Raw genomic sequence first — 21,021 nt, 5'->3', positions numbered from 1 at the left:
GATTACTTCCCATTACCTTTCACAGATAAAATATTGGACGCCATAGCACTTCAAAAATTTTATTTGTTTTTCAATGGATTTTCTATATAATCAAGTTCAAATTGTACCGAAAGACCAGCTGAAGACAACCTTTATTGTAGATTGGAGTACATTTGCTTATTACGTGATGCCTTTTGGATTATGCAACGTCCCAGCCATGTTTCAAAGAGTGATGTCTCAAGCCTTCCAAAACTATCTCTAGATATTTATGGAGATCTTTTTAGATGACTTTTGTGCATTCAGTACAAAATAAGATCATCTTAGTTGTCTGGGCAAATGTTTGGCCCAGCGCATTAAGTTTGGAATATCGTTGAACTCAGAGAAATGTCAATTTGGTATTCTGTCTAGAAAATTATTGAGGCATATCATCTCAAGCCAAGATATTGCTACAGATTCTGACAAAGTGGAGGATATAATGAACTTGCCCAAACCAGTGACGATCTCCCGTGTTTGAGGGTTTGTCAACTATGTTAGTTATTATTGTCAATTTATTCGTTTGTTTGCAGTTATTTGTCAATTTTTAATAAATTTACTGAAGAAAACTTTGTCAGATGGGACTAGTCTCCTCTAGACCATGGAGTACACTATGGCCTTTGATGCATTAAAGTCAAAATTGGTCATTGCTCCAATATTGGTGGCACCTCGTTCGACAGAGCATTTCTATATGTACGTTGATACATCCAATATGGCTATTAGATTGGTGCTAAGTCAGAAGGATGACGAAGATGTGGATCATCCTATCTATTATGCCAGTTGGTAATTGGTGGCTGCCAAATACAATTATACTACTATTGAACGCAAAGCGTCGGATATGATATACTCGATTCAAAAGTTTTGGCACTATTTGCTTGGATATCTGTTTATATTTTATATTGATTATGATGCCCTCAAATACATGATTAATAAGCCTCAATTGAGTAAGCACATTATCCAATGGGTATTACTTCTACAAGAGTTTAATTTTATGATTGTTGTACGACCTGGAAAAAAACATGCAAATGCTAATCATTTATCCCAATTGTTTAATATTCTTGACAACGAGCCTGTCCATGATGCTCTTTCCAATGCCAAATTATTTGTGGTGGATGTGATTTCTCCCGAGTATAGTGAAATCATTCAATTTTTGACCATCTACAGTTTTTCGCTAACTTTTACCGAGAAGCTTAAAAAGTGACTCATTCTAAAGAGTGCTTTGTACTTGATGATTTACAATGCTTTGTATAAACAAGGTAAAGATGGCATTTTAAGACGCTGTATCTTTCCAAGTAAAGTACAATCAATACTAGAGGGTTGCCATTTGAATAGTTGTGGTGGTCATTTCATGGACAATAGCACTACTCGCAAGGCTTTAATGACAAGATATTGGTGGCCGACAATGTTTTCAGATGCACACCAATTTGTTCATCGTTGTGATCCTTGTCAATGAATGGATCGACCCACGAGCACTTCAGCCATGCCGTTAGTACCAATCTTGGCACAGGTACTGTTTGAAAAATGGAGTATTGATTTTGTCAATTCCATCACACCAGCATGAAAACCTGGCCAAAAGCAATATATTTTAGTTGCCATAGATTATGTAACCAAATGGGCAGAGGCAATTGCTACCCACCATGATAATATGAGTACTGTGGCTACTTTTCTTTATGAGAATATTATAACTTGATTTGAGTGTCCAAAAGAATTGGTTAGTGATCGCGGCACCCATTTCATAAATGCTACCATAGTCGCCTTGACGAACACATATGAGATTAAACATCAAAAAATTACTCCATATCTTTCTCACATAAATGGCAAATAGAAAAGACCAATAAAATTTTGTACAAGGTCTTGACTAAGTCAATTTCAGGGATGGATACTCTCAATTGGTAAAATTTGAGGAATTGGATGAAATATGGGCTACAGCTCTTTTCAACATAGAAGCAACTCAAAAATAGAAGAAGAGTTATTATGATAGTAAACTGCGTCTAAAGAATTTTATGTCCAACAATTTGGTATTATTGTATGATAGCTGATTTAATCATTTTCCGGACAAATTTCAACTTCACTGGCATGGGCTGTATCAGGTGATTGAAGGTTTTTTCAATAAGTCTATTCAATTGGAGGATTTCATGGGCTATCAATTCAGTACCCGCATTAACAAAAATAAATTATGATTATTTAATACATAAAATCCAAGATGGATTTTTATTTTTTTTGAAGGAGAGATGATTTCGAATGGACTCATGATAGACCTAAATATGGTATAAGTGCATCAAGATGTAGTAGCGGTTGAAAGGATAGTTAGTAATTATTAATGTGTCAGATGGGATGGAGGTGAGAAACGGATAGTATAGGTAACATGTTGTCATTATCACCAGGTAGTAAGAGAATAAGAATAGGGCATCAATTAGAGGTCATTTTGTGGTGTCGTTTTGGATTGTTTTTTCTGAAATTGCCATTTCTTGTATTTCTTGTATATTTGAGAGTAGTATTTTTAGTTAAGAATTTGAGTGAGGGAGTGTCATGGCAATTGAAAGTACAAAGCGAGCTATAAACAAAGAAGACAGTGGCCAAAATATAGAAACTAGATGTGCATCAAAACCACCTTCTGTGATAATCGTTATCAATATGGAGCTGATGAAGTTAGATGTCTGTTGGATGCCAAGAAGAATAAGAGACTTTTGAAATGTATAATTATTCTAATTTCTACACCACTCAGATCACTTACTATGAATTAACATATCATTAATGGAGGAATATATCAAAAATTACGACCCGGAGGATGGATCAAGTGTCGTATAAGGATAAATTATCGAAATTGATGGAACAATCTTAGAAAAGGTGTTGTTTCTTTCCATTGGAGAAATTGTGGTAGGGGCTGATAAGTCAAACTACTTCAGTCCAGGAAGATATTTCAAGGGAGGTATGTTAGCCTTTGACAGGAACCAAGGTTAGCAAACTGCTGAGGAAATTTCACCAGAACTCATTGTCATACTGTAAAAGCTTATAATATGTAAAAATTAATTAAAATATATTATATGTTAATAAATCTAGATATATATTAGAATGGTTAATAGATTAATTTAAAGAGAGTGGATTTAAGAACCTTTATTTTATCTTTTACTTTTTTTGATTATAGCATTTAAAAAAATTGTAAGATCTAAATATTTAGAGGAGATTAGAGCCTAAAGAAAAAAATATTAATTAATAGGAGGCTTATTGGAAGGGATGAAAGCAAGGCATGGTTGGATGAAGGCAAGGAATAGAGATCTTCATTCCTATTGGTCAAAGGCCATGCCCAATGGGCTTCAAGGAGGCTGCTTGAGGCCTTATTAGGGATTAGGATTTTTCTTTCAAAGCCATTCAAGCTTTGGAGGCTAGGATCAGCAAGTTCAAAGTTTTGGATATAATTTGGGTGAAGAATTTGTGTGAATTTGATTTTTTTTCAAGGAGATATAGGTGTTCAAAGTTAAGATGTCAAATTTTTACCTACTTTCACTCTTTGAATCATAACATATGCATACTGAGAGCAATGAAAGATCGGTGACTGGAATTGGAGAGAATAGTTTCTTGAATATACTTTATTTATATGATTTGATGAATTCCAAGTCTAGATGAAGGAGTAATAGAGCATTGAAGACAGCACATGTAATTCAAAGGCAGTAAGTGAGTCTTTTTGTTGATAGTAATGTTTGGAGCTATATCTTGAGTTTTTGGACGAATTTTTGGCTCAAAATTTCCATAAGTATAAAATATTAAGTTATAAAGCTATAAATAAAAGTTTTATGATATTTAAGTACTTATTTTGTGAGATATGAAGAAATTAGCACGTGAGTGTATGTAGCTAGGGTTTAAAGCTATTGTTAAGATTTTAGTGATATCTCAAGATTCATAACAAATTTGTAGTTGATTTTTTTTGTAGTAGTTTTTTTGAGTATATCAATACTTCTTATAAAATTTTAGATTGTTTGGATGGTCGGATCATGAGATATGAGCTGTTGAAGTTCAAGAAACATTTCTCATAAAGATATATAAGGTTTTAAGATACTTTATTATATATTTAGGTGTTTTCTTAGTATTTGGGCTTATGTATTGATGTAATTGCCCTAAAAGGGAATATTATTTATATATATATATATATATATATATGTATATATAAACTTGATACTTTTATATTTTAAACTTGGTTGAGTATTTAATGGCAGCCAAAAGCCTAGCGCTTTCTTGAGGCAAACTCTCTCTACCCCGACATCGAGGAATGGTTCCGTTTTGTAGTGAGGAAATTAGGATTGTACCAACACCTCTTGTATAGGTCCAAATAGTTATTGTATGTAGTAGTAGGGATGCTTGAAGGGATGGTGTTCAACTAGGCAACTTACATAGTCACTCGTATTCTTGCGGAGATAGGAGCTAAGTGAAAATTAGAAAAGTTCACATATTTGTTTTGTTCCAATTATGTATATGTTGTAATTGTGCACACATTGCATCAAATACCACTAGTAGAGGAAAGTCATGTACTAGTGCCAGTGCCTCCCTAAAAAAAATAAAATTTGTTGGCACAGAATATCAATATAGCGGATGTAATATACAAAATTGGAGAGTCAAGTCGTACAATGGCACAAGAGGTCGTTCCAGTTATTGAATCAGAATGGGTTCTAATTTATTTCACGGTAGAAGAGGAGAATGAAATCCTAAATTTAATGGATATTAATCAATTGGCGTTTCCATAGGCTGGATTGTCCAAAAGAATACTTCTTAAGAATGCTTTATTGAAGCACATTTCACAAATACATTGTATGGTGTAAGCATTGGATGTAGAGGGCTGTAGCAAATGAGATTTAGAGGACAGCAAGAAGGTAATATCAGTGCAAAACCAAAGAATTAAAGAGCAAGAATGGACTATAAAAGAAATTAGAGAATCCAAGCTCGTATTGGATCAAAAATTGGTTCACCAATATGAGTCTTCAACAAAAGAAAAAGAAAACATCTTATAGATTATAGAAGGACAACAGGACGAATTGATTCAAAATTATAAGACATGAGATTTGAAATAGAAGAAATTCAAATACCAGTTGCAAGCGGAAAGAGACAAGGCAGAATTATTGATGAAAGAAAACGTGGCATTGAGTGACTAATTCATATGCAAAATGAAAAAGTTGAGGTCCAAAATTGAAGTTTTATAAGCTGAGGTGGTAAAATTGATAGAAGAGTTAACAATGACAAGCTAGTCATAAGCGTCAATTGAAGATGTTTCAGAATGGATGAGTCAGCAGCAACATCAGTTGGAACTCCGTGATGCTCAAATCTTGAAATTTGAGACTCAAGTCTGTGAATTGGAAAAGTATAATGAAGATCTCTCAAACCAATTGAGGAAGGAGTTGATGGACGGATTAGAAGAGGAGGAAGATTTGAATTTAGAACTAGAATCGGTGGAATCCACATTAGATATTGCACCAAATGATCAATTGGGTGGGCCAAAGGAAATAATAACTTTGTAGAATTTTGTTAAGTAGTTTTTAAATAAGTAACAATTGTGTGTTTGTGAGGACGCTGCATAGATAGGAGTGGGGCTATGTAGAATAGATATTAGTTTGTTTCTGTAAGATATTGGTAAAATAGACTAATAGTCTATAGAATAGTCAGTTGAAGATGATGGATGGTTAATTTAGTTATTAAAAGTAGTTAATTATAAGATTACTATTAGAATCTGGGAATAGGGAGTAAGTATATAGGAGTTGTAGAAGTTAGTCTGAGTACAAGGCTGTGATAATCATGAGCCGGGATTATGCTTGGTGCTACCTCTTTATTTTTCTTTATTGTTGAAAAATAATGGATAGTTTCTGAATACTGAAAAGTGAGTTTGTGGAATAAATCAAAGATTGATTTATGACTTATTGATTATATAATTTGAGCACTTAGTGATTGAATTATATGAAGAGTTATTCAAAGATTATGATTGTTGTTTATTGAGAGCTGTGTGTATTTTGAACAGAAGAAGTCTATGATTATAAAAATTATGTGAATTCAGATTGGTTTGAATGAAGTCTGTTATTTCTAGTGTTGGATGGAAATTATGTATTTTGAGCGGTCTTTTGAGAGTACAAGGTTGCACACTATTGTTATCAGTTGATGAAGGAGAATTGTTACTGAAAGAAAACATTGTGATATTTTTTAGTATTTTAGTGGTTTGAAATACGGTTAATTGTGTGACCCTAACAAGTAAAACCATGCATGTAGGCTTTTTCTATGTTTGAATTTCTTTATATATGTTTATTCTAAAAGTAATTGTAGAATAAGTAAAACGACAATCACAAGGTATATAAAAAATATAGTTGGAAGCTATTATTAGGATTTTAGTGATATCTTAAGATCCATGATGAATTTGTAGTTAAAAAATGTTGTAGTAGTTGTTAGAAGTAGATCAGTACTTCATTTAAAATTTGAGTTTTTTTGAACTGTCCAATTAGAAGATATGAGTTTTTGAAGTTTGGAATTAATACCCCATAAGGATATTTAAAGATTTAGAGGTTTTATCATATTTTGGATGTTTTTGAGAACTTAAGACATATATTTGGTATAATAGCATCTAAAAGTGTTATATATATATATATATATATATATATATAAACTTGGTCTTTCTTATCTGAAGACTTGATTGAGTAATTAGTAGCAACCAAAAATCAATGCTTTCTTGTGGCAAACTTTTTCTACCCCAACAACGTGGACTAGAATGAAAAAGCACATATTAATCAATTTTGATATGGATTAAAGCATAATATCAAAGATTTATTATTAATAATGCCAAAAGTAAAATCTTTGAAAAAATTTATTGCTCAAGCCATTACATACGATAATCAATTATTTGAAGGTGTGAAGATCAAAGACTTTACCAAAGAGGAACAATTCAAGTAATGGTGGCAACTTTCAAGTTTTCTAAAACATATTCATTAAGGCTAGTACCAATTCAAATTGATATAATATATTTTAAACCTCTCACAAAGTAGGAAACACTTCAATGTCACCAAAAGAAATTATATTTATAATATAGAGAAGCTAAGCATACTACTCAACATTGTCAAAAGAAGCAATGCAATTACAAAATGAAGAGCATAGTTATCAAAGAAGATAATGTATTAGAAAATAATTTTCTTCAACTAGAATAGGGACCATGCAGCTCGAATCATATGCAACATCTGTTAAAGGTCATATTCTCTCCTCAGATCTTTTACCTTGTATTATAATAGATATGTGTTTAGGACCTAAAAACTCCAAAGTCTTTACCTTATTAGATTTAAGAGCCTCAATTTGTTTTATAAACAAAGATTTTGTCAAAAATCAAAAAATATCTTTAGTCAAGAAAACTAAATCTATACATATAGAACTCATAGATAGTCATTTGTTGTCTTCTGGAAATATAACCTATGAGATTGTTCTTTTAGATGTAATAAATAAAGATCATAATAGTATAGTAGAATTTAATATAATAAAATCTCTCTCTAATTTGGTTATTTTAAGATTATCATGGCTAAAAAAATATAATCTTCAAATAGATTGGATTTCTTGTAACCTTAATTTTTTTTTTTATAGTATAATCCAAGATCAAATTAGTGAAGTAAAAGTACACAAGTCTAGTACATCTAAATCTTTATCAGTAGGTGCAAGAGCTTTCATGCATGCTCCAAAAGAAGGATCATCTTTTGCTATATATTCTACGCTCATTTTTAATGGTGAAAAAATGTCAAGTAGTATTTCTAGCCAATATCAAGAATTTTAAGACATTTTAAAAAAAAAGAATGCAGATATTCTTCTTGAGCATTAACCTTATGATTGTTCAATTGATTTATAAAAAATAGCTCAACCACCATTTGGACCAATTGGTGCTTTTTGTAAAATGGATTGGTTGCATTAAAAGAGTACATTGATGAGAACTTTTCAAAGAACTTCATACGCCATTCTAAATCTCCAATCGGGGCTCCTATCTTATTTATAAAGAAGAAAGATGGGTCTTTATGGATGTAAGGATTATTGAGGACTTAATAAGATCACCATCAAAAATAGATATCCTTTGCCTTTGTCTTTGATTTTAGGATTTCTTGACCAACTCAATCAATCAAAGATCTATATCAAAATAGATCTATAAAGAGCATAAAACTTAGTTCGTATCAAAAAAAAAGATGAATAGAAGATTACTTTTTGAACTAAATATGGATATTTTAAAATAATATCATCCATTTTTAACTCATGAATACATCGGCTGCTTTTTAACATCTTATGAATGATGTTTTTTGTGAGTTTCTAGATGATTTTGTTATTTGCTATTTAGACGACATTCTAATCTATTCTAAGAACACAAAACAACAAAAATTTCATGTTAGTTGCATATTACAGAAATTTAGAAATACAGGATTATATGCTAACTTGAAAAAGTGTATATTCTACACTACTCAAGTTGACTTTTTAGAATAAATTATTTCCAATGAAGGTCGTATGATGGATTCTAAAAAGATCCAAAATATCATAGATTAGAAGATTCTAAGAATAATATGAGATGCATAATGTTTTTTGAGCTTTGTTAATTATTATTAAATCTTTATCAAGAATTTTTTTTCAAGTTGCAGCTCCGCTTACACATTTGACTTGTAAAGACAAACTTAAATAGAATAAAAAAGTAGAAGCATCATTTGATGCTTTAAAAAAGAGATTTATTTTTACACCAATCTTATATTGCATCAACTTTTCCAAGGCATTTTCTATGGAAATACATGTATCAGACTTTGATATACATGCTTTGTTATTACGAATGGGAACAAATAACAAGCTCCATCCAATACCTTTCTATTCCAAAAAAATTTCAACAATCGAGATTAATTATGAAATCTATGACAAAGAATTCTTTGCAATCATGGATTCATTTCAAGAATGGTATCATTATGTAGAGGGCACTTCAAATCTAATCACCATGTATATGGATCATAAGAACCTTGAGTATTGTATGCCAGCATGTATTTTGAATCATCATCAAGCCCGTTGGAGTATATCTTTATCTAGATTCAATTTTAAGATCACTTATCGACCTAAAAAATAACAAGATCTATTAGACGTCCTTTCTAAACATTCTTATCTTGCACCAAAAATAAGAGATGTATCTTTTGGTTAAAAAAAAATGATTTTCTTCAAGTCCGAGCATTTTCAACTTTGAGCAATAAAATCAACATTCACTGTTGATTCAACTTTTATCAAGCAAATTCAATCAACTATGTCCTCTAATCCTCTTGTTCATGATATTAAAAATACTTCCTCTAAGTCCTATGATACTTCAAAGTTTGAGTTCAAGAACAACTTACTATATTTCAAAAATTACTTATATATTCTAGAAGATGAAGCACAATTACGTGTCCTTTTAACTCATCATGATTTTTTAGCAGCAAGATATTTTGGATACAACAAGACTTTAGAGCTAATATCAAGAGATTTTTGGTAGCCTCAAATATGAAAGGCAATCAAAGACTTTGTACAATCATGCAATAGTTGTTCAAGATCCAAAACTCCTCGCCATCAACTTTATGGACTTCTTCAATTATTATCAATTCCAAAATAACCATGGTCTTCTATTTCTATGGGTTTTATTATAGATCTTCTAATCTCAGGTTTATGACTTTATACTTATAATTATAGATCGCTTCACCAAAATGGCACATTTTATACTATGTAAAAAATCTATTTCACATGAAGAAATAACTAAGCTTTTCACTGATAATATCTATTGTTATTGTGGTTTGTCAAAGGATATTATATTAGATAGGACGACTCAATTTGTATCAAGATTTTAGAAAATCCTATTCAAGATTCTAAAGGTGGATATAAAGCTTTCTTTGGCTTTTCATCTTCAAATTGATGGACAAACTAAACAGGTGAATCAAGTCCTAGAGCAGTATTTGAAGTGTTCTATCAACTATCATCAAGATGATTGGACAATTCTTTTGCCATTGGCAAAATTTGAATACAATAATTTGATACATTCTTCTACTCAATAAACACCTTTTTGTGCCAATTATGGTTATCATCTATGTCTTGATATTTTTGACTTTTCAAAAGTTGATTATCTTGAGGCACACAATTTAACAAATTGTTTGTCAGAGCTACATGCAACAATGAACAGACAATTAAAAGAAGCTTAAGAATGACAAAAGACAAATGCGGATGGACATGGTAAGTAGCAACCACAATTCAATATAAGTGATAAGGTATGATTGCTTTGTCAAAATATCAAGACTATTCATCCTTGTGATAAGTTGGACTATTATAGGTTAGGACCTTTTTTTATTTGTGAATAAATCAACCCTATTGCTTATCGATTACATCTATCGGAGTTTATGAAGATCCACCTTCTATTTCATGTTATTAGAATAGAGAGAATTTTCTTCAAGAAAGCATTAGGTTCTTAGCTATCACTAATTGCTCAATCAAGCTTCAAAATAAGGGAAGCCCTAAGTTTATATATAAAATTCCTCTTTTGGATCAATTATACCAAATACATAAGCCTCAAGTAACCAACACCCAAAATATGATAAAATCCTCTAAATCCTTATATATCCTTACGTGGAATTTTTCCAAACTTCAATACCTCATAACTCCTGATCTGACTATCCAAACTTAGTCAAATTTTACATAAAGTACTAATATATTCTTATCAACTTTTACAACAAAGTTCAACTGTAAATTCGTTATAGAACTTGAGATATTTTGAAAATCCTAACAATCACTTCAAACCCTTACCTTTATATAGTAGCCTAAAAGTTTCTTTATATCTCACAAAATAAAAGCTTAAATACCACGAAATTTTTATATATAGCTTTATAATACAAAAAATTTCTTCTCCAAAAGTTTGAGCCAAAAATTCATCCGAAAATTCAAGTTATGGCTCTAACCATTACTATAAATAAAACTGCTTACTTATTACCTTTAATTTGGAAGCATCGCCTTCAACTCCTTATATCTCCTTTATAAAAATATTAAAAGCAACAATTCTTTTATAAAATATATAGGCCTTAAAATCACCATTTCAACTGCACCTTTTGATCTACAAAAATTACCCTACAACTCCTCGTATTCACAAAAGAGTAATAGTATGTCTTAAATTAATACCTTAACTTCAAACAACTATAACTTCTTCACCGAAACTCCAAATCCTCTAATTTTTATACACAAATTGTAGTCCAAATCCTAAACCTTATAATTTTAGCTTCTAATTCCCAAATGTCTTCTTTGAAGTTGTTGAAATCCTTGTTAAGATCGTGGGTAGCCTCTTCAAAGTCCATTGGACATGGTATTCGACCAATAGGCATAAAGTTCTCAATTCCTTGCCTTCATCCAACCATGCCTTGCTTTCATCCCTCCCAATTAGCCTCCTATTAATTTGGATTTTTTTTCTTTGCCTTCTACCTTCTTCTAAGGCTTCGTACTAAATATTTAGGTCCTAAACATATATATATATATATATATATATATATATTATATCAAAAAAAAAAAAAAAAAAAAAAAAAAAAAAAAATCTTATATCAACTCCTTTTAATTTAATCTACTAACCACTCTAACACACATCTAGATTTATCAATATATAATATATTTTAATTATTTTTTACATACTAAAAGTATTTATAGTATGATATCATATCTCTTTTTGAGCCATATAAGACAGTAAATATCTCAAAAAGAAGACAAATGTCACCTCTTCCTATAGAAGTGGATAATAATCAAGAGTTTGAAGTAGAAGAAGTCTTAGACTCAAGGCAGCACTGAAATAGATTGGAATATCTTATTCATTGGCATAGATATGATAATAGTGAATGCACATGAGAGCCATCGAAGAATCTTGCAAATGCAGCAAAGAGAGTTGAAGCCTTTCATCAATAACATCTACTAAAACTAAGATGAAAAATAACAAATCTTTGATATAAAAGAAACGAAATCAAAGGAAGATAATATTCTATCTTCTATCTTTCTTTGTAGCTTCTATATATTTTTGATGCTAAAGAGAAGAAAAACCAACGGCTAGAAGATTTAACTCAGTAGCTTTTATTTGCAGACTTACCAAATGAAATATTGTGATTCTCACAATCTTTAAGTTAACAAAATTAAGATGAAGATCGTCAAGAACAACATGTCCTTCCTCGAATAGATGGCAAGATATAATGTGTTTGATATCACAACCTTCAAAGAAAATTTCAATGTTTGGTAATTTTATTAGAGGTAGGAACAACTCTTGGTGGTGTTCCAAATGTTTTATTTGAAAGAAGTTACAAAGGCCTCAACACCGATCAAATAACAGGGTAGTTTTTTTGTCCTAATATAAGATACTATAGATAGCTGAGAGGGCCTATCAATCATCTTTGAAGAAAGTAAAGATTAGAGTATGTGGCAAATATAATTTATTCCATCTTGGACTTCCTCAATATATGAAGTTTGCTCCTTGTGGAAATTATCCCTAGAAGAGGAGGTAATGTCATGGACATATAGGTTTATTCCAATAGTTACTTATATAATTAAATAAAAGTAGATAAATATAGACTAATTTTATAAAATCTTCTAGAAAAGCTTTCTAGAAGCTTTATAGATGCGGTTTGATTTTAGATGTATTTGTAGGATAGAAACTTAGCCAATAAGTTAATCATGTGTTGGTAGCTTATGAAACAAGTTAACTCTATGTAGTAGCTTGTAGAACAAGTTGACTTCGTGTAGTAGCTTGTGAAACAAGCTAACTATGTGGCACATATATAGATAACTTGTCTTGCAAGTTAAGACATGTAGCTAATAAAATCAACACATATTAGAGATCCTATAGAATATTGTCATGTAGCTCTTCATTATAGAATATATATGGAGGGAAGAGTGAAGCCTTCTTCACTCTTATCAATGCCTTTCAAGTCTTTAGTCTTATTTCAAGACTCTCTAATCTTCTTGTTTCTAGCAATAGTCATTCCAGTTCAATGTTATATCATCTTTGAGTGACTTTTTAATTCCTTTTAGTGATACATGAGTATATTGAGGATTTTCTTTCTTCAACATTCATGTCTTTGACACAAAGATATTGCTGGAGAAGAACAAATCAAATAATGACAACAGCTCCGAAGTTTTTAGAAACTTATTTATCAAAGCTAAAATCAATGCAAATTGATATGATATGTTTTAAATACCTCACAAAGCAGAAAAAGAATCGATGATGTTAAAAAGGCTTATGCTTATATTATGGAGAAGCTAAACATATTGCTCAATATTATTCAAAGAAATAACGCAATTACAAATTAAGACATATGATTACTAAAGAAAATAATGTATCAAAAAATGAGTTGCTCCAACTATAATAGGGGCCATGCAGCTTGAATTATGTATAATATCTAGTAAGGGTCTTATTCTCTCTTTTGATCCCTCATCTTATTTTAAAAAAGAATTCTGTTTAGGACCAAAAAAATAGAAATTCTTAGTCTTATTGGATTCATGAATATTAGCATGTTTTATAATTGAAGACTTTGTCAAAAAATAAGATATATTCTTAATTAAGAAAATCAAACCTACATATGTAGAAGTAATAGATAGATGTTCATTGTCTTTTGAGGATGTTACATATGAAACTATTTCTGTAGAAATAGTGTGAGTCATCAAATTGACTCATTACTTGTTTAACAACAAAAGAATGCATGTAGAGTGCCAAAATTATAATAGTTAGGTGAAGATATGCTTAGAGGATGTTAAATGAAAGAAAATAGTATTACTAGAAAAGAAATGGAGTTTAAATAAATCTTGGAGGTAATTATTTTAGTTGATTTAGGATTTTTATTTATTGTTTAGTAGTGGTTATTAGTTATTAAAATTAATATCTATATTAATCTTTTATTTATATGTGTTACTTATAAAAAACTATAAATATTAGTTAATAGTTAGAAGAAGCATGAAAAAGAATCTCATGACTTTTTAATTATTTATATAGAAGGTAGGATTTATGAAAGATTTAAATTAATTTTATTACTATAAAAATTTATCAAGATAATAAAATATAGCTTCAAATTTATTTTAATATTATAAAAATATTATAAGAATTTTTAAAATATATATATATATATAATTTATTTAGAATTTTTTAGGAATTTTTAAAACAATTTTTAAGACTTTGGTAAAAATGAGTTTTACCACTTTGGAAGCCATTATGAAGAAATGGAGTAAGATTTGAAGGCTACTTTAACTTTAAAGGCTAATTGGATGTTTTCATACACCACGGTGAAGTCAAAAATGAAAAATTATTGATTTTATTAGTAGAAAGTAGGAGGACTAGCAGTTAGTATAATCCTTATAAGAAAAGAGGTGCATAAGTCCCATATGGATTGTAGCACCTTGGAAGTAGTTAAGAAGCTAAGACTAAGGCCTTGCGGCCTCACTTAGAAATCCATATATACTATTTTTTAGCCTTGGTGAGGCTTGAACTCTTGATCTCTTAAGCAAGTTATCCTTGAGGTAATTTTTTTTTATATTATTAAATTTTTAACCTTTATAACTTACTTATAGTAACTAGGATTTATACGTTTCTTATATCATTGAAAATATTTTTAAAAATATATATATATATATATATATATATATATATATATAGATATATATTACTTTTATTTTTTACTTTATATTAAGTAAAAACTTAGTGAACAGACTGTCACTAATTTTGTAGTGTACAATTGCTTGATTGCACTCATTCTACTTGATTGTATTTTGCTTCTTATGTTCTTATTCTTGCTACTTCCACTTTATATTAGCCATTACAAGTAACTCTTAATTGAAGTCATCTTATAATTGGATTCAAGAGTGAATTTTACACTCATAAGTAACATTTAATAGTCGCAATAGTTTAGTAGTATTTAATATCATTAATTTTTTTTAATCTAATTATTTTAAGATTATTGTGGTTAGAAAGATATAACTCTCAGATAGACTAAATTTCTTGCAATCTTGATTTTTTCTATAGTTTAGCCCAAGATCCTACTAGGCAAGTAAAAACCCATAAATCCAATACATCCAAATATTTATTAGTAGATGTGAGAGCTTTCATGCATGCTACAAATAAAGGGCTATCTTTTGCTATATATGTCACATCCATTGTTGATGATGAAAAGATATCAAGGAGTATTCCTTGCCAATATTAAGATTTTCAAGATATTTTCAAAAAAAAAAATACAGATATTCTTCCAAGGCATTGTCCTTATGGTTGTTCTATCAACCTTCAAGAAGGAATCAACCACCATATTGACCAATCTATAGCCTATCACAAAATAAATTGATTGCACTCTAAGAATATATTGATGAGAGTTTGGCTAAAACCTTTAAACACTATTTTAAATCTCTAGTCGGTACTTCTATCTTATTCATGAAGAAAAAAGATAGATCTCTAAGGATGTGTATAGATTATTAAGGACTTAATAAGATCACTATCAAAAATAGATATCCTTTACCTTTAATTCTACGACTTCTAGATCAATTAAATCAAGCAAAGATATATACAAAAATAGATCTATGAAGAGTACATAACTTGGTATCCATAAAAGAAGGAGATGAATGGAAGACTGCTTTCCAAACTACATATGGATATTTTGAATATAATGTCATACTTTTAGGACTCATGAATATACTAGCTGCTTTTTAAATTATAATGAAAGATGTCTTTTGTGAATTTCTTGATGATTTGTCATCTCTTATTTAAACAATATTTTAATTTATTCTAAGAATACATAAGTCTATGAAGTTCATGTTTGTCGTTTGTTACAATAACTAAAAGATACAAGATTACATGCAAAGATGGAAAAGTATGCATTCTATACTATTTAAGTTGACTTTTAGGAATACATAGTTTTCAATAAAGGCCTTATAATGGATCCAAAGAAGGTCCAAACTATCATAGATTGAAAGATCTCAAGAACAGTAAGAGATGTATAATACTTTTGGACTTTGTCAATTATTATTAAAACTTTATTAAGAACTTTTTTTAAGTTTTAGCTCTACTTATATGTTTGACTTATAAACACAAACTTGAGTGGAATAAAGAAATTGAAGCATTATTTGATGCTTTAAAGAAAGAATTTACTTTTATACCAACTTTATATTATATCAAATTTTTTAAGGCGTTCTTTATGGAAGCAGATACATCAAAATTTGCCTTAGATGTAGTATTGTCATAAATGGGAACAGATGATAAATTCCATCTAGTAGCTTTCTATTCCAAGAAATTTTTAGTAGCCAAGTTTAACTATCAGATCTGCAATAAAGAACTTCTTGTAATTGTCGATTCATTTCAAGAATAGCATCATTATCTAAAAGGTGCTTCAAGTCTAGTCATAATATATACAGATCATAAGAATCTCAAGTATTTCATGTTGACACGTGTTTTGAATTATCGCTAAGCTCGTTAGAACATGTCATTATCAAGATTTGATTTGAAGATCACATATTGATCTGAAAGAAAAATAAATAAATAAAAAATAAAAGTGGCAGCAAATATCGAAGGTAATAAAAGAATTTGTTTAGTCATGTATCATTTATTTAAGATCAAAAACTCCTTGTTATTAATCCTATAGACTTCTCCAATCATTGTCTATACCTAAACAACCATGGTCTTCCGTTTCTATGGATTTTATTAGAGATCTTTCAAGTTCAAGTTCAAATGATTCTATATTCATAATTGTAAATTACTTCAACAAAATGGTACATTTTATACCATATATAAAATCTATTTTAAGTAAATAAATAGCTAAGTTTTTTATTAATAATATCTATTGCTATCATGGATTTTTGAAGGATATTATATAGTATAAGAAGACTCAATTTGTATTAAGATTTTAGAAAATCCTATTGAAGATTCTAAAGGTAGATATAAAGCTCTCTTTGGCTTTTTATCTTCAAACTAATGGAAAAATGGTAAGGATAAATCAAGTTCTGGAGCAATATTTGAGGTGTATTATCAATTATCATCAAGATAATTAGACAATTCTTTTGACATTGATAGAGTTTGCATACAATAATTCGATATGCTCTTCTATTCAACAAACATCTTTTTTTGCCAATTATGGTTATTATCCACAACTTAATACTTTTGACTTTTCAAAAAGTAATAATCCTACTGCAAAAAAATTAGCAAATCGTTTGTCACAACTATATGCAACAATAAAGACATAATTAAAAAAAGCTCAAGAATGACAAAAAGACCAACATGGATGCCTATTGCAAGGAGGAACCAAAATTCAATGTAGGTGACAAGATTGGTTATTTCATCGCAATATCAAGACTACTCATCATTGTGATAAGTTGGTCTATTGTAGGCTCATACCTTTTTATTATTTGTGAACAAATCAATCTTATTGCTTATTGATTACATCTACCAAAGTCTACGAAGATCTAGCCTATATTTCATGTGTCCCTTTTTCAGCCGTTGTTAGGATAGAGAAAATTTGCCTCAAGAAAGTACTCGGCTCTTTGCTATCTCAATTACTCAATTAAGTCTTGAGATAAGAAAGACCAAGTTTATATAAAATTTCTCTTTTTGAGCAATTATACCAAATACATAAGCCTCAAGTAATCAACAACATCCAAAATATGATAAATCCTCTAAAACTTTGTATATACTTATGTGAAAATTTTCTTGAACTTCAACATTTCATATCTCCTAATTCAACCATCCAAAAAAACTCAAATTTTATATAAGGTTTTAATATATTCTTAATAATTTTTATAATAAAATTCTACTACAAATCCATTGCGGATCTTGAGATATCTTGAAAATCCTAAAAATCGCTTTAAATCCTTAACTTTATACACCTACATGCAATTTTCTTCATATCTCACAAAATATAAGTTGAAATGCCACAAAATTTGTGTATAAAGCTTTTCAACACAAAATATTATATTTTCCAAAAATTTTGAGCCAAAAATTCATCCAAAAACTCAAGTTATGGCTCCAACCATTACTATAAATGAAACTATTTACTTACTACCTTTGGTTTAGAAGTACCATCTTCAACTTCCTATGATTCTTTTATATGGACTCTAAAAGCAATAATTCTCTTATAAAAAATATAGGCCTTGAAATTGTTGTTCCAATTATACCTTTCAATCTTCAAAAGCTACTATAAAATTCCTCATATCTTCAAAAGAATAACAATATATCTTAAAATAACACCTTAACTTCAAACGGCTATATCTTCTTCACTCTAACTCCAAATCTTCTAATTTTTATCAAAAATTGTAGCCCAAATCCTAAACTTTACAACCATGGCTTTTAATTCTCAAATGCTTTCTTTGAAATCACCGAAATCCTTGTTAAGGTTGTAAGCAGCCTCTTCAAAGCCCATTGGGTATGGTATTCGATCAATAGGGATGAAGTTCTCTATTCCTTGCCTTGCTTTCATCCCTCCCAATTAGCCTTCTATTAGTTTAGATTTTCATCCTTAAGCTTCCACCTTCTCTCAAGACTTCATACTAAATGTTTAGGTCCTATATTCTTTTTAATGCCAAAATCAAAATAAGTAAAGAAAAAAAAAGTAAAGTTTCTTATACTAACTCCTTTTAATTTAATCTATTAACCATCTTATGACACGGACACAGAAATACAAACTCGAGATCAAAGAAGAAGTTCAACAAGAACTGACAAGAACTAGATTAATCAGATAAATATAAGAACAACACCAGAGAGGTGAACTAGAGCTCCAAGAGATGTATTGTCGAGACTGAAAAACTCTTCAGCCTCAATTTCAATATATAATCCTATTTAAGAAGCTTCTCAAGTAACTTCTACTAACTAGAAAGCTTCTAAAAGGTTCAAGAGACTTGTTTCTAGGAGTTTCCAGAAACTTATCTCTAGAAGGTTTTAAGGACTATGTCCTTAACATCTTCTACCAACTAAGAAGCTTCTAGAAGGTTCCAGAGACTTGCTTCTAGAAGGTTCTAGAAACTTGTCTCTAGAAGGTTCTAGAAACTTGTCTCTAAAAGGTTCTAAGGACTATGTCCCTAACATCACCCCCTCCTTTAAATTCGAGGTCTCTGAGAAGCAATGTTGTTGTTAATCAGTACCAACGCAAGAAAATGAAGATCTGTCACATAACATCTGTTATGAACTCCAACTGTTGTTCATGAGACAAGTGGTTCTTCGGCCCTTGAAGCCAACAGTAGTGGCCCACTCCTTCAACTTCTGACCAAGCATGAACTTCCGTGTCCTCATTGTGAAATTGTCTTGCAAACACGCCTTCTGGCTGACCATCGTAAGCAGACTTGAAATCAAATACAATCACCAAAGATCGGTTACTCGGTATCCTCCGTCGTCGTCGTGGTGTAGGCAGTTTTTTATCTCGGGGTCGCCTTCGTGAGCTAGTCAGTTGAGATAATTTGAGTGGCATAGTATCTATCTCTTGGCTATCCATATCAGAAGACCAAACTATGGCTACTGAAAAAATTCTATTTTATCTTGGAGAAAATAGCTACATCAACTACAAATTTTAGTGGTACTCTCTCCCTTTCTTATATTCTTGGGTGAGCAAGCTTTAGAAGGAAGCTATCGTCGAACCGGCTTAGGTTTATGAGGATGTTGTTGATAAAACTCCTGTACCTTTTGTGGCACATTGGTGAGATTTTCAGCTGGCTCCCACGTTCGCTCATTAATGTCATAGCCGCACCAATGAACAAGATACTCCAACTTGCCCCACCTTCATCGTGAATCCAGCACCTTTTCAACTTCGTATTCTTTGTGGTTCTCAATCTCAATACTAGGTGGCGGACATTGCTTTCTTCCAGGAAAAGACAACTCTCGATAAGGCTCCAACAGAGAAACATGAAAGACTCGATGTACCTTCATAGAAGCCGATAATTCTAGACGATACGCCACTGGATTGATTTGCTTCTATATGATAAATGGTCCCAATCTTCAATAGTCCAACTTATCACATGGTCGCTTGGTCTTGATATTCCGTCGAAGAAGCCATGCTTTATCTCCAATTTTGAAAGTAGGTGCTTGATTCCGAAATCTATCTGCAGACGCCTTGTAGGATTCTTGAGCGGATTGTAATTCAAGCTTCAATGTATTTTGAAGCTCTGATAGTTGTTTCGTAAATCCTTCAGCTGCTGGATTGTTATTTGTTGACGGAATCATTAAATCAAGCTTCAGATGATACCCATAGTTAAAAAAGAATGGTGTGTATTGAGTCAACGTATGGAGGGTGTTGTTATATACAAACTTGGCTAGTGGCAGATATGTGGTCCAATCGTCTTGCTGATAGTTGATGCTGCATCGTAAGTATTATTCCAAGACTTGGTTCACCCGTTCCGTTTGGCTATCAATTTGATGATGAAAAGCCAAAGAAAGCTTGAAATCTACCTTCAATATCTCAAAGAGAGATCTCCAAAACTTTGATATGAACTGAATTCCTCGATCTGATATGATATCATCTGGTAGTCCATGATATCGATATACATTATCGAGAAAGAGCCTTATTGTGACTTCACTGGACGATGTCTTCTTGCAAGGGACAAAGTGTGTCATCTTTGTAAGCCGATCTACCACGACAAAGATGTTGTCAAATGAGTTCGATGATGGCAGGTCTGTGATGAAGTCCATAGAAATTGAAGACTATAGTCGACGTGGAATCGGCAATGGCTGTAGGAGTCCATAAGGGCGATGCCAAGGATTCTTGGATCTTGAACAGATGTCGCAGGAGAGGACAAAATCTTTCACATCCTTCTACATTTGGGGCCACTAAAAATCTCGAGAAATAAGCTCCAAGGTCTTGTTGAATCCAAAATGTCCCGCAGCTGGAAAATCATGGCGAGATTGAAGAACTCGGAGTTGTGCTGGTCCTTTTGGGATATATAACCGCTCTTCAAAGTATAAAAGATCTTCCTCCACCTTCAACTTGTTGTCATTGGCACGTTGCTTAATATCAATGGCTACTGAATCTTCAATGGTCACAGCACGTACCTGATTCA

Source organism: Physcomitrium patens, chromosome 15 (genome assembly GCF_059467195.1).
Source record: "Physcomitrium patens ecotype Gransden chromosome 15, ASM5946719v1, whole genome shotgun sequence".
NCBI classification, from domain to species: domain Eukaryota; kingdom Viridiplantae; phylum Streptophyta; class Bryopsida; order Funariales; family Funariaceae; genus Physcomitrium; species Physcomitrium patens.
This window is presented reverse-complemented; position numbering follows the sequence as displayed.